This window comes from Amborella trichopoda, chromosome 11 (genome assembly GCF_054954075.1).
Source record: "Amborella trichopoda isolate Santa Cruz 75 chromosome 11, AtrichopodaSantaCruz75HAP2 v2.0, whole genome shotgun sequence".
Lineage (NCBI taxonomy): Eukaryota > Viridiplantae > Streptophyta > Magnoliopsida > Amborellales > Amborellaceae > Amborella > Amborella trichopoda.
This window is the reverse complement of record NC_142346.1, coordinates 37,535,097-37,548,300: the sequence shown is the minus strand read 5'-3', so window position 1 is coordinate 37,548,300 and position 13,204 is coordinate 37,535,097. Positions and strand designations below refer to the sequence as shown.

The following is a 13,204-nucleotide window of genomic DNA, read 5'->3' as shown; positions in this document are numbered from 1 at the left end:
CGAGTCAGGCGATTCTTGGATCGTTGGAAATCTATCGGGTTCTAATTCACGGTTGAATAGGATTTGAGTAGTTTTGGAGCAATTATATTGGGTCTAGGTTGCCTATGGTCTACTAGGGTTTGTATGGTCCTGTAGGCTCATAATCGAGGTTTTTAGGAGTTTCCTTAGCCAGAATTTCGAGTGGGTGTCTACAGTTGCTCCTCTTTGGCATTCACCTAGGGAACCAGGTGAGTGACAAATAAGTAGATACTTGAGATATGGTAGGAAGGAAAACCTTTTTTAAGGGATCATTCTTTTGAATGACCAGTACTATTTGGGTAGGCGGTATGCCGATGGATGCTTTTGATCCATAAGGCATCGAACTGACACTGCTATATTTGAGTCAGTGCAGTTGAGAGGTCTCCGATAATTGGGATCCGAAGTGACGGTCAACAGGAATTGTGCTATCTTTGAGCCGGTGACACTCCTTATTGTAGTCACTCCAATACTACCTGGGAAGTTGTCAATGTTGTCATCTTCGACTTTAGACCTTTCTCATAGGGTCTGGTTCTCCAATCAAATGGGATTTTGAGTTAGAAGAAATGATGGGATGATGAATTTCTAGCTAATTAAACTTTTGGTTCGCCTTCGATTCTAATTCTTGGGTTCCACATGTTCATGCTTTTTGATATGGGATCTTATGAGTTGGTCTCTGTTTTCCTAAAGGTTTGCAAGCATGGCAATCCAGGATTTGGTGGTGGTGAACGCATCATATCCAAGCCTCCATGAAACCCCTTCATTTTTAAAATATTTTAAAAGGTTTTAAAGATCGATTGAATTTTGAAAAAAAAAAAAGGAGTTTCGGGCTACGTTTTAACTAAATAAATTACGATTTTTGAAAACTCACGGAACACAAAAGGGAAATTTTGAAGATGGATGAGAATTTTTTAAAAACAAGTTTGGTAAGCAGTTTAGGCTCAAGCTACCATGGAGCTCTCTCTTCTTCTTCGTCCATGGAGCTCTCTCTTCTTCTTCGTCCTTTTTTTTTTTTGTTTTTTGTTTTTTTCGACATGAACTTATTGAGCCTCTACTTGAGACTTTCAAGACGAGGAATCACTAAGTACTTCATTATCTTCCAATCATTGCTCTTATGTCACAATTTAAGGAAGAAGTTTTCTTATTTTCCAAGCAAACCGATGTCTTGGTGAATTTGGGATGCTGCCTCGGAATGCTCAGAATATCCTCGGAATGCTCAGAATATCCTTAGACTTCCAATTTCGTTCGTCCACTACCACTCCATTGAAGTTCAAATAGTCGAGGCTTTTTAGGTTTACTTAGACTGATGTCGTACTTTGCTTTATAACGTCATTCTAGCTTAAGAAGAGAAGAATTTCTAGTGATTTTGAAGAAGACATGAAAAGATATTGAAGTTTTTTTTTACTGTCGCCCTGGGGTCCCTTTCGGTTGTTCAGCTTGATGGCCTTTTTTCAACACTCGGGTTTCCTTTAGGATTTTCGGCTCAACGGATATTTTGTTTTCTTTTTCCTGCCCCTAGGGTCCCCTTCGGGTGTTCAATTAAGTGGTTTTTTTTTCCAATGCTCGAGATTCTTTTCGATTTTTCATCTCGACGGAATTTATTTATTTATTTTAAGAAGAAGAAGATGAAGAAAGAGGAGAAGGAGAAGAGTCGGTGGCATTTTTTTTCCTTTTGTGACACTTTGTCCTAAAAAAAAGATAAAAACTCAATTATCCTTTCTTCTTTCGAGTGACAGAGGGGTCCTAATCTTAGTTATCCTTAGATTTTCCTTGCCCCAAGTTGGTATTTAATACTTCCTTGACAAAAGTTGTCAAATTCTTATAGAATCTTTCTTCCTTGGATTGCTTCACTCGAGCCTTGATCTTCAAACTCGGAGTTACTCTCAACTTCCTAGTCCTTCAATCTCTTATTGGGTTGGCTAATCTCTGGTATTTTTTTTTCCTTTTTTTTGACTCCATTGATGTCATAGAGTAAGGTGCCTAAGCAGAGCATGGATGCCACACTTGGCTTATTTGAGAGGGAGGAGTAAGTGATCACCCCACTCCTTTTCGGTAATATTTTTCCATCGAAATTTCAAGTTGCTCTTGGGGAGTATATCGCCTTAAGACATGTTGGGAGTCATCAGATAAGACATGGGCCTCATAAGTTGTCTCTGCTTTATTTTCATCATCAAGTGCGGGCATTCTTATCAAGTGGTTTGGCGAGGCTGCTCCTATTGAGTCTTCTTCTTAATATCTTTTCCTTTGAGTGGATAACATGATTTAATCTTCAATAAATGGTTCTTTTGGTGACAAAGAGCTTCTAATTCTTGTGATCTTCGGATCTTTCTCAGGTCCTAAATTGATGTCTAAGGTATCCTTGACAATAGTCGTAGAACTACCGTCGAATCTTGTCTTAAACTGCTCGGCTTGGAACATGAGTTCCTCAGTGGCAGGTTCTTTGTCTGTCTCAAAATTTTTATCTGCAAGTGAGTCTGTTTCATTTTCATTTCTTTAATGACTTTGTTTAAATTTTCATTGGGTTTGTCAAGGGTCTTGACTGCATTTTCTATACAGTACAGAGACTTGAAAGAGGCATTGTACCCCTTGATGGATTCAATAGACAGGGGAGTGATGCTCCAATTTTTAGTAATTGCCCTAGTTTGCTTGAGATTGGGGAGGTGGTAGCCACAATATGGACTTCAAGTGTTAGCCGGGAAAGTTGTCATTCTAACGGCTCTTCTTCTGGAGGAATTTCAATTATGACCTTCAGTTTGGAAGAGATTCGTTCTTTCGGTGGTCAAGACCTTGAATTCCTCCAAGAATAAAACATGGATGCCGAGAAGATTTTAGTTTGCATTGAAGCTTAAAAAGTGTGCAACCCAACGCTCTTCAATTATCGGTATCTATTTTAGCATGAGGGGAATGATTAATTGCCTCAACAACACCTTGCCTATGTTTTTCAAGGCCAGAACCAGGGTTGTACCCCTGAGCCAATAGCATATTCCATGCAGTGCACAAACCGAAGTGGTAAATGACTACAACAATTTTTCAATTTCTCGAGCAATTTGTTGTCATCAAGTGTCTGAGGAGATGATTCTTCCTGCATTACATGGATCATAGCACAATTTTCCTTATATGTTAGAAGTGGGATCTCTTGGATTTTCAAATTTTCAGAGAATTTCTCTTTTTCCACTGTGACCGCATCTAAACGTATACGAGCCATTCCTCTGGCAATTGGGAACTTCAGGCATTAGTGCAAAGTGGAGCCACAACAAGATTTTCATGCACTCATGGCCTGCCAATGAGTAGATTGAAGGAAGGTTCAATGTTAAGGACATAAAACCTCACTATTTGGACCACTGGCCCAATCTAGAGTGAGAGGGATGATCTCTAAGGTTTCTCTTTGAGGCCCATCATAGCTTGCAACTGAGATGTTTGGGGCCTCAAAGCCTGTTTGTGATAACCTTACTTCTAGAATAGTTTTTTAGGGGACAGATGTTCAGAGATGTCCCATTGTCAACCATCACTCACCTGATTTCATAATCACTCATGAAAACGGTGATATAAAGTGGATGGGTGTGAATATGATTGAACTCCAGAGATATATCATCATTAGTAAATGTAATGGGGGTCGATGCTGTTAAAAAGTTAATCATGTTGCTTAGCTCTTCGGGTCTAGTATGGGTAAGGACATGAGTCCTTCTCAATACTTCCTCAATTTGGGTCCGATGAACATGCAAGTTCTTCATTAGATACATGAAAGAAATGGATGTTGGAATTTTATTGAGATGAGCTGGCAAGTTGTACTGTGTGTTAAGCTTAGTAGTGTTCGTTTCTTATTCCTTTGTTGTTTCATTGAGCATGTTGGGATTTTGATCAACTTTGGAAAGATTCCCGACCCTTTCCTCTAGAGTGTCGGCCATCAATCGAGGTGGTTTGAAGTGGCTTTCCCTGAGTGAAATCTTCAATCATCATAATGACAATTGAGCCAGCCTCCTTGGGAGGTTCAATTTCAACTTTCTTGCCATTATTCGGGAGTGGATTGACAAATATTCTCATCTTTTGATTAGAGGCCTCCACCAGTGCATCGGTGGGAGTGTAGTTGATAACACCTTTATCTAAGAGTTCCCAGATGATGGGCTTTAAGTTATAATAGTCTTTAGTGCTATGAGTGAAATTTCTATGGTATCCACACCATTTGGATTTATCTTTAACCTCATACTTTGGTTGAACAGGGTTTGAAAGAACAATCAACCTCGCTTGCAAGATCTTAGTTAATATTGAGAGAGATTCCTGCAGTGGTAAAAGGTTAACTTCTGGAAAGGGCCTCCTGTATCCAGCGTTTGCGTTATTATTTAAGTTGAAGTTATTGGTCCTACAGGTGCCCCTGGGCTGATTATTTATCTTTCGAGCTTAGGGTGGAACCGGTGCCATGACAATCTGGCCTACCTGGGCAGTAGTAGTATTGTTTTTTTTATGGTTGTTGTTATAATTGCCCCTTGGTTTAACATGTGATGGTACGACCGCTGTCGAGTTCTCAAACTTTACACTGGTGGCGATGACTTTTGACCTTTCATAGAAAGCAACTTGATAATCATCTGTTGAAATGAGGAAGGTCACAATCCATGATTGAAGAGGACATCTGATTCTGACCTGACAGATGACTCGATGCCCTAGGTGAGGCATGTGGCTCAACAAAGGCAGCACACCTCAGGAAAGCCTTGACCTCGGGTAAGTTCTTAAGACACTCGATTGGAAGGGACTCGTAGCCTTGACCTAGGAATTTTGTAGAGGTGGATGGCATGCCCCTAGTTAGGTACCATCAACTCTAGAGCTAAAAAGATGTGGGTGGTATGCCCAAGTTGGGCAACATCACTCTTAGACTTCGATGATGATGTGGGGTGAGTTGCCAATTTAGCGGCACTTCCCTTTGACTCAGGTATTTGTGGGTGATGCAACCTTAGTTGGGCGACATCTCCTCTGGATTTGGAAGATAAATGAGCTTGAGCTACCGATTGGGCGGCATGTCCCCTAGAACCAGAGTTTTGTGGGAAATGTGCCCCTGATTGGGCAGCATCTCCCTTAGACTTAGACCTAGAAGATGAAGGTGGGTTCAACTCTGGTTCTTTAGACCCAGGTCAAATACCTTGACTATTGAGGGTGCCTTGGGCCATACAGATCTGTTGGACTGCACGGCTTGATTGACTTCTAGATGGGTTAGCTATGCTTAACCTTGGGTTGGGACAATGGACCCACTGGACCTCGATATCGACTTACCTGAGACAAGGTATAGACCCAAGAAACTAAGCTATAAGGTCCTATAGATCTAGTCATCCAAAGGGTTCTAGATTATGCAGTAGATTTAATAACTGAGTCACCATGAATTATGGACATAACTACAAGACTATGCACAAAAACATCTTCTTCTTCTGTTTTGTTGAATTATCCCTTTTCTTGTTTTTCTTTTATATGTCTTTTCAAAAACATGAGATAAATATGCTTCTAAAAGAAAAAGATATTCTTTTTTAGAGAGAATAAAGGATGCTTCTAAAGAAGATAAAGTCAAGAAAATTCCAAGTTATGCAGATAAGGCTTAAAAGCAAAAGCTAAAAGGAAAAAAGAAGAAGATGTGATCTATTTCTAATTGGAACATATAAAAGCAAAAAAAGCTTAGATCGATATTCTTCTTCTACTTTTCTCTTCTTTTTTTTTGAAAAAAAAATAATTTATGTAAAGAGATTAATATTCTTTTTTTTTAAAATTTTATTTTTTTAGGAAAGAGATAAATATTCTATCTAAAAAATGTATTCTAAAATAATAATAATAATAAAGATGCACTTAAAGAATATAATTATGATCTAAAGAAGATAAAAGGTGATCTAAAAATGTTAAGCATGAATGAAAGAAGATATGAAAAAGACAATAAAGATGATATAGATGATATCAAGATGAATCTAAAGATGTTTTAAAAAACCAAAACTGATAAAGATGATCTAAACAATAAAAATAAAAAAAGATCTAAAGATAAATATAAAAGAAGATCTAAAGATGAAGATGATCTAGATTGATCTAAAAGAAGATTATCTAAACAAGATAATACAGATTGATCTAAAAGATGAATCTAAAAGAAGATCTAAAGATAAAGATGATCATGATACTAAAAGAAGATTATCTCAAATAGATAATGAAGATTGATCGAAAAGATGAATCCAAAAGACGATGATCTCAAAAAGATGATAAAGATTGGTCTAAAGGATCTAAAAAAGATGATAAAGATTGGTCTATAGGATCTAAAAAAGATGATAAAGATTGGTCTATAGGATCTAAAAAAGATGATAAAGATTGGTCTAAAGGATCTAAAAAAGATGATAAAGATTGGTCTAAAGGATCTAAAAAAGAAGATAAAAATTGGTCTAAAAGATAATCAAAGAGAGATCCTAAATTTTTTATGGGGAGAAAAAAATAAAATGAAATAAAATCTAGAAAGAAAAGATAGAATCTAAAAAAGAAATATTTTCAAATCTACCTTAATTTTTTTCTTTTTATTCTTTTTTTATTTTAATTTTTTCTAGAAAAATAAATATGAGAAAGAAAAATAAGCCTTTTTTAAGTCTAAAAGACGGATATAAAGCTCAAGGTGCCCCACGGTGGGTGTCAAACTGTTTATGCTCCAATCTGTGCCGATCTTTAGGATAAGATCTGCTCAAATCATAACAAAACTGAGTTAATTTTTTAAAAAGCTAGAGAAAGTGGGGTCACTTAAATTATGGGTCAGAAAAATCCCAGATTTGTATAGATCTAGTCTTTTTTGGAGTCCACTTGTAGCGCCAGCTCTAAATCCGTATTTTGACCTAAAGCAAATGCTTTTAAATGTAATTAAATCTAATGATAAATTAATTCCAGAAAAAATAAAATAAAATAGATAATTAAATGAAGAAAAACAAACTAAATTAAATAAAGTAAGAAATACTTAGTTTTAGGGACCCGAAACTTGGAGTTTCCAGCTTGGATCGGGTCATTCTTCCGATTTGCACCACCATCTCTTTTTTTGGATGCATTTGCTAACTGGAATTGGTAGATCTAAGTTTTTTTGACATAGATCTAGGGTTCTTAAGTTATCTAAGGGTTTTGGGATTGGAGAAGAATTCCCCTTAGTTATCTAAGGGTTTTGGGATCTCCAAAGGTTGAATATGAATTCTAGGATTTTCTATGATTTTTGGGGATTTTGAGGGATTTTAGGAATTTTCTTAGGGTTTTTCTATTTTTGGGCTATTTTTCTAATTTTAAAAATTTCTAAGGGATTTAATTTTTTATCTTTTCTTCATCTTTCTTTTGGGTTATGGAGGGGATATTTATAGGATTCAATTGGTGGTTTTTCTTTCTTTTTTTGGAATGTTTTCATAATATTTTGGGTTTATCCTAAAGTTTTAGCTTTATCTAATTAAAAAAAGTACCGTTATTGTGTCATAAAATACCTTTATTGAACAATTAAATGCCTTTATGCATCATCAGGCCGCGTCTGGGGCCTTCAAGGGTGTACGGCCTGGCCCGTGGCCCGATACTTGGGTCACACAGGGACTAAATTTATATTTGTTAGATCTTTTTATTCATAGGTCTGATTCAGACGATTTTTGGACCGTTGGAAAGCTCTCGGGTTCTTCTTCAAGTTGGGAAGGTTTGAGAAATTTTGGATTAATTATATTGGATCAAGGTTTCCTATAGTCTACTAGGGTTTGTGTGGTCCTTTGGGCTTAGAATCGAGGTTTATAGGAGTTCCCTTAACCAGAATTTCGAGGGGGTGTCTACAAAGATTAATAAGATACACAACAGTGGAGATTGTTTTCGCTCACAATATTTGGAAAATGAATGTTTATAAGAAGAGAGCTAGCAATTCAAGGACATGCCAATATTTTCTTTCGACGACTCCATTTTGTTCAGGGGTATGAGAGCTTGAACATTGATTAATATTGCCATTTATATGAAGATATGCCGGAAATTTATTAGATAAATATTTCTCTTGAATCTGACCTAAAGACTTTAATATTTTTCTCAAATTGATTTTTAATCATACTATGGATGTCTCTAAAGACACTAAACACACTAGTACTTATGCTTATCAAGGGTAATCCACAGTGGCGGTGAGGTGAAGGGACATCAATCGTAATGGCAATCACATCCGATTCAGTAGCTATGTAAGCACTATGGCCTAAACACGAGCTTGTGGTTCAACGTTGAAGCCCGGATCCGTCTCCAATGTGTATCTCTCTCTGTTCCTCCCCATTCTCGCCTGACCTTTCTCACGAACTGAAGTTTTCTCTCCCTCCCGGTCGGCTAGCTATGGCAGGTCTTGATTGCAATCCTCGACTATGAATCTATGAGGCAAACAAATAGCATTTCCTTTCTCTAGGTAGTGTCTGATCTAATTCATCCTCTTCTGGGAGGGAGAGCTAGAAAGGATGTAACCCCGGATCAAGTTCCAATTATAGGGAGATCTTTGCTTTGGAGAACACATATCAAGCCTTGTTTTGCGTTACGGGGGGCAATGACCAACAGTGGGAAAGTCTGACGATGCCCATACTATAATCAAAAGATACAATGACATGAGGAGCCCTTCATCGAAGCGGCTATTGCTCAAGCGGTCACGGATCCAGCAGCTGATTTGTGTTTGAAAAAATAAAATCATATGTACTTTGAAAACTCATCAATAAATGTCACATAATAGGCAAAACCACAAATCAAAGGAACATAAGTAGGGCCTCACCAGATAAAGAAAAAAGATCGATACTTTTATTATTATGATGGGGGAAAAGTAGAGCCAAGTGTTTTGCCAACTTACAACTCTCACACAAAATATCTTTATTAACCTTTTTACTGAGAAAGACGGCAGATAAAAGTCTAGAATTCAAAAGGGATAACATTTATTGAGAATGTGGATGACCTAACCTATAGTGTCAAACATACAGAGAGAATTTGATTGACTTATTTCATAAGAAGCAATAGAAATGTGGCACACATGTACGGCATGTAAAAGTGAGAAGGAGCCACATTGAAGTTAATTGTGAAGAGTGCCTTTCGTAGTACCTTTCTCAATCACCTTTTCGGTTACCTGATCCTACGCCACACAACCTTTAATAGAAAATGAGAAAAGATAATTATTGCCAACTAATTGTCCAACTGATATCAAATTAAGAGGAAGGTTGAGAACATGATGGACATCCTCAAGTAACAAGGAATTACCAGATGAACCATTTTTGAAGTTTAAAATTCTATAATTAGATATTAAAAGAAATTTTCAGTTAATCTTAAAAAAAATTTACACTAAAATTATATGTTATGATAAAATTTGGTGATGTGCCTTTATTGAATGGTTTAAAGTTGCAACCTTATACAAACCACACCCTAAATTACAGGAGGTTATAAAAAAGGGTATGGTTTGCTAAGGCTGTAATTTTATACAACCAAAGTATGACGTACCTTCAAAACTTTTTCCTAAAATATAATTTTAGTGCCGGAAATTCTTAAGATGGAGCAATAATCTATTTTCATATCTGATTGTAAAATTTAAAACTCTAAAAATAGTATAGATGCATGAAAATCCAGAAAATGTGATTGAGATAATATATTGCAAAATGTACTATTTTTTCTACTCTATCCGTACACCACGATGTCAAGATGATCCGTTAGGTGTGTTTCCGACATCAAAACAACATTTTTCAAAGGATTTTCGCAATGCACCTTATTTCTACATTTTCAACCTTTTATAAACTTTTTTCTTTAAAGATTTAGGTGATCTAACACACTTAACCCCTATGGATGTAGCCCGATATTTTGCTGGATAATCTATTTACCTTCTTGCTATCCATGTTTGATGGACCACTGCTACTCACGGAGCCGCCACAGGGTTGGCATTGCGTCCACAAGGGACGCTTAAGATTAAAAGATGCACTGGCACCTTTTAATGGTTTAGACTGAACCATGGCCATCCAATAATGAATCTCATTTTTTATTTTAAATTTTTATTTAAAAATGATATTAATCTAAAATTTTTAGTTTAGGCTCAGTTTTATGAATAAAATTTCTAAAAAAATATTTTGAATAAAAAATATTGACCAAAATAAATTTAGTGGTATGTTGGTTAGTTTTTATTTAAAATATTATTTAATTTTTATTTATTTATATTTATAAAAATACACCTACACTCCAAAATTAAGAAACGTATCTTATTTAAATAAGGATATGGTTTCCATGAGTCCATGGACTCACATGTAGAAATGCGGGCCCCTTAATAATTTATTTTTGAAATAGAATTTAATCCTAATTTTTAGGGAATATTTATTCTTTAAAATGCAGATTATTAACATGTAAAACAAATAAATTTTAAAAACTAGAAATGATATTTTTTGAAGAAAATATTTGTACCGTTGGTTTTATTTTTTCTTTAGAAGACTATTATTTATGGTGTAGATCTACACTTTGTTTAGTGGATGGTGTAAATCTCCAATCCCACATAGTAGCAGATGAGGGCTTGCATGCACCAAACAATTCTTTTAGAACAGTAACCGTTACACACTAAAAGCATTTAGATATAAAATCCATGATCAAATGGAAACAAAGCTTTCGAACAATTAAATTAGCCATAACTATGATTTCTCCACTGCCCCATTGCTATATTTTCCTTGGGATTTATATCTCCCTTCATTTATAAAAACAGATTACACTTCCAAATTATTATTAGATTTGCAATAGAACAAGTATAGTTAAAGTGCAAATGCGGACACAATGGGACTTCTCACCACATGCTTATGTTCCTTATCAATCCAACTTAGGTGTCCATAATTCCCTATGTAACCACTATTTGGTCTCATACCCCCTAAATCAACATCAACCCTCAAAGTGAAAGCCTGTGTGCTGCCTTTGGGACCGAACGACAGAGCTTGTGGCTCCACAGTTACATTCATCCCAATTTGGGCCTCCACCATGGCATGATACACTGCAGGCGAATCTTGCACATTCGTCAATACCCTCTTGAACGTCTGCGAAGAGACGTTGTTGTACAAGATGACCATGAACGATGGATAGTTGATGTCAAAGTTAGATGTGGTACAAGTGTAATTCGATCTTCTTGTGATAATCCTAACCTGTTTTTGAGTATAATTCAACGAACACACAAAATCAATGTAATCCTGCACACCTATGTCATAAATGAGCCCTGGATCCATGGCCCTATTGGGGTCTATGTGCCCCGAACCATAGTCCAGAGGGGTCCTAGCAATCCCATTGTACATGTCCAAGATGGGGCCATGAGTATTGTCTGTGGTGCATGCAGTGGTCATGAGTGCAGAGCGTATAGCAGCCACACTCCAGTCCGGGTGCACCGCACGTAGCAACGCAGCCACTCCCACAACATGAGGGGATGACATGGATGTTCCCGATACAAGACTATAATCAGAGACAAGGTAAACTGACCGGGCTACTGCAGCTACTCTATTAGGCATCCAAGCAGCTAAGACATTTACCCCGGGTGCTACCACATCGGGTTTCAGTAATCCAGGAGTTATACGGTAGGGACCTCGTGATGAGAAGTACGCGACCTGTGGTGCCGGCTTTTGATCAGAGACTGTGATTTTGAACTTGATGTCAACCGTAGTGTTCACTGTCTTGGTCATGAAGTCCTTCACTTTCTCGCCATCTTTCAACCCAAGCATGACTGTCGGAAAGTAATAATTATCGGGCACAAATAAATGACCGATGTCCGAAGCCAGGATCACAGCCTTGGCGCCTGTTCGATTCGCTTCGTTCATCTGTGTGAAAGCATCAGACTCTCCGCTGATAAAAGAACAAAACAGAATTTTGCCGGCAACCTCAGATGCATCAAGCCAGTTGGAGGAGCAAATCTCCTTACTGGTGTTACCTTTGCCGTAGTAAAAAGGATCATGAAAAATCAGGATGCTCTCAGCGTAGAACGACAGTCCTAAAACTTCAATAGTATCATTGCCCTCTCCTCTCACAGTGGCCAAAGCTGCATAGCCACGGTCAAAGGTACTTGCACCCACCGTGGTTATCCATGGTGCACCATTGGAGATGGTGTAGGCATCCCCGTTATTCCCAGCGGAGCATGAGACAAAGATGCCCTGCTCGGTGGCAGCAAAGGCCCCGAGAGCAATCACGTTGTCAAAGAAGGGTGTCTCCCGAAAACCCAGAGACAGAGACATAAGATCCACTCCATCTTCTATTGCCTGATCCATACCTGCTAACACGTCTGTGGCTGCTGATTCAGTTGTATCCGATTGCCACAACACTTTATACATGGCCAGTCGAGCCTTAGGAGCTATGCCGACCGCAGGCATAACCAAAGTAATCGGCACCACGAACAGGGGAACCCGCAGCAGTAGAAGCCGTGTGGGTCCCATGGCTGTGGGAACCTCTCGGGGAATCATAGTCGTTGATCTCTGAGATGTTTTTGCCACGCTCCTTTAGGCCCTTGCTAAATGAGCGGGCACCTATGAGCTCCCTATTACAATTTAAAGTACCGAATTCTTCTCCAATTTCACACGCACCCCGCCACCTTTTAGGAATTGGAGGCATCCCCTTATCATCAAAGCTCTTGCTCTCTGGCCAAATTCCACTATCAATGATCCCGATTATCGTGCCATTGCCAAAATTTCCAACGGGCCAGAGACCGATCTGTTTATTCAGTCCCAGGAAACTGGAAGTGCGGGTCGTATGGAGCGTGCCATATGAATCCGGGTCCGTTGCGAGATGAGCTGGCATCGTCCGAAGCTGCTGGAGGTGGGATCCAGATAGCACGGCACTAAAGCCCTTGATGACGTGGTGATAGACATAGAGGAGCCTCGGGGGCTTGCCATGTGGTGATCCGATGGATGACAGTAAGGATTCATACCAGCGGTCATGAGTGGAAAAGGAAGCCGGCATTGCTGATGTGTCCATGTGGACGATATATGGCTTGTACACGTCATCAGCAACTGAGGACATGGCGACGAACCCCGTGATTACGAGGAAAAAGAGGAGATTGGAGCTCATTGTTGGAAGTTGGGAAACCTTGTGCGGTCGAAGAGGGGTTTATAAAGTAAAAATTTGTATGAAGAGAAGTTATATGCAAGAGCTGAAATGCTGGCTTGCGATGAGAAGGCTCACTTTGTTATTAGATTTTAAACTTTTTTTGTTTTGTTAATACACAGGTATTATT

General features: G+C 38.2%; 1 pseudogene; it reads right to left on the bottom strand.

The window, feature by feature from the left end:
- Positions 1-10,754: 10,754 nt before the first annotated feature.
- Positions 10,755-12,990, bottom strand: LOC18436796 (subtilisin-like protease SBT3 pseudogene; annotated as a pseudogene).
- Positions 12,991-13,204: the final 214 nt, after the last annotated feature.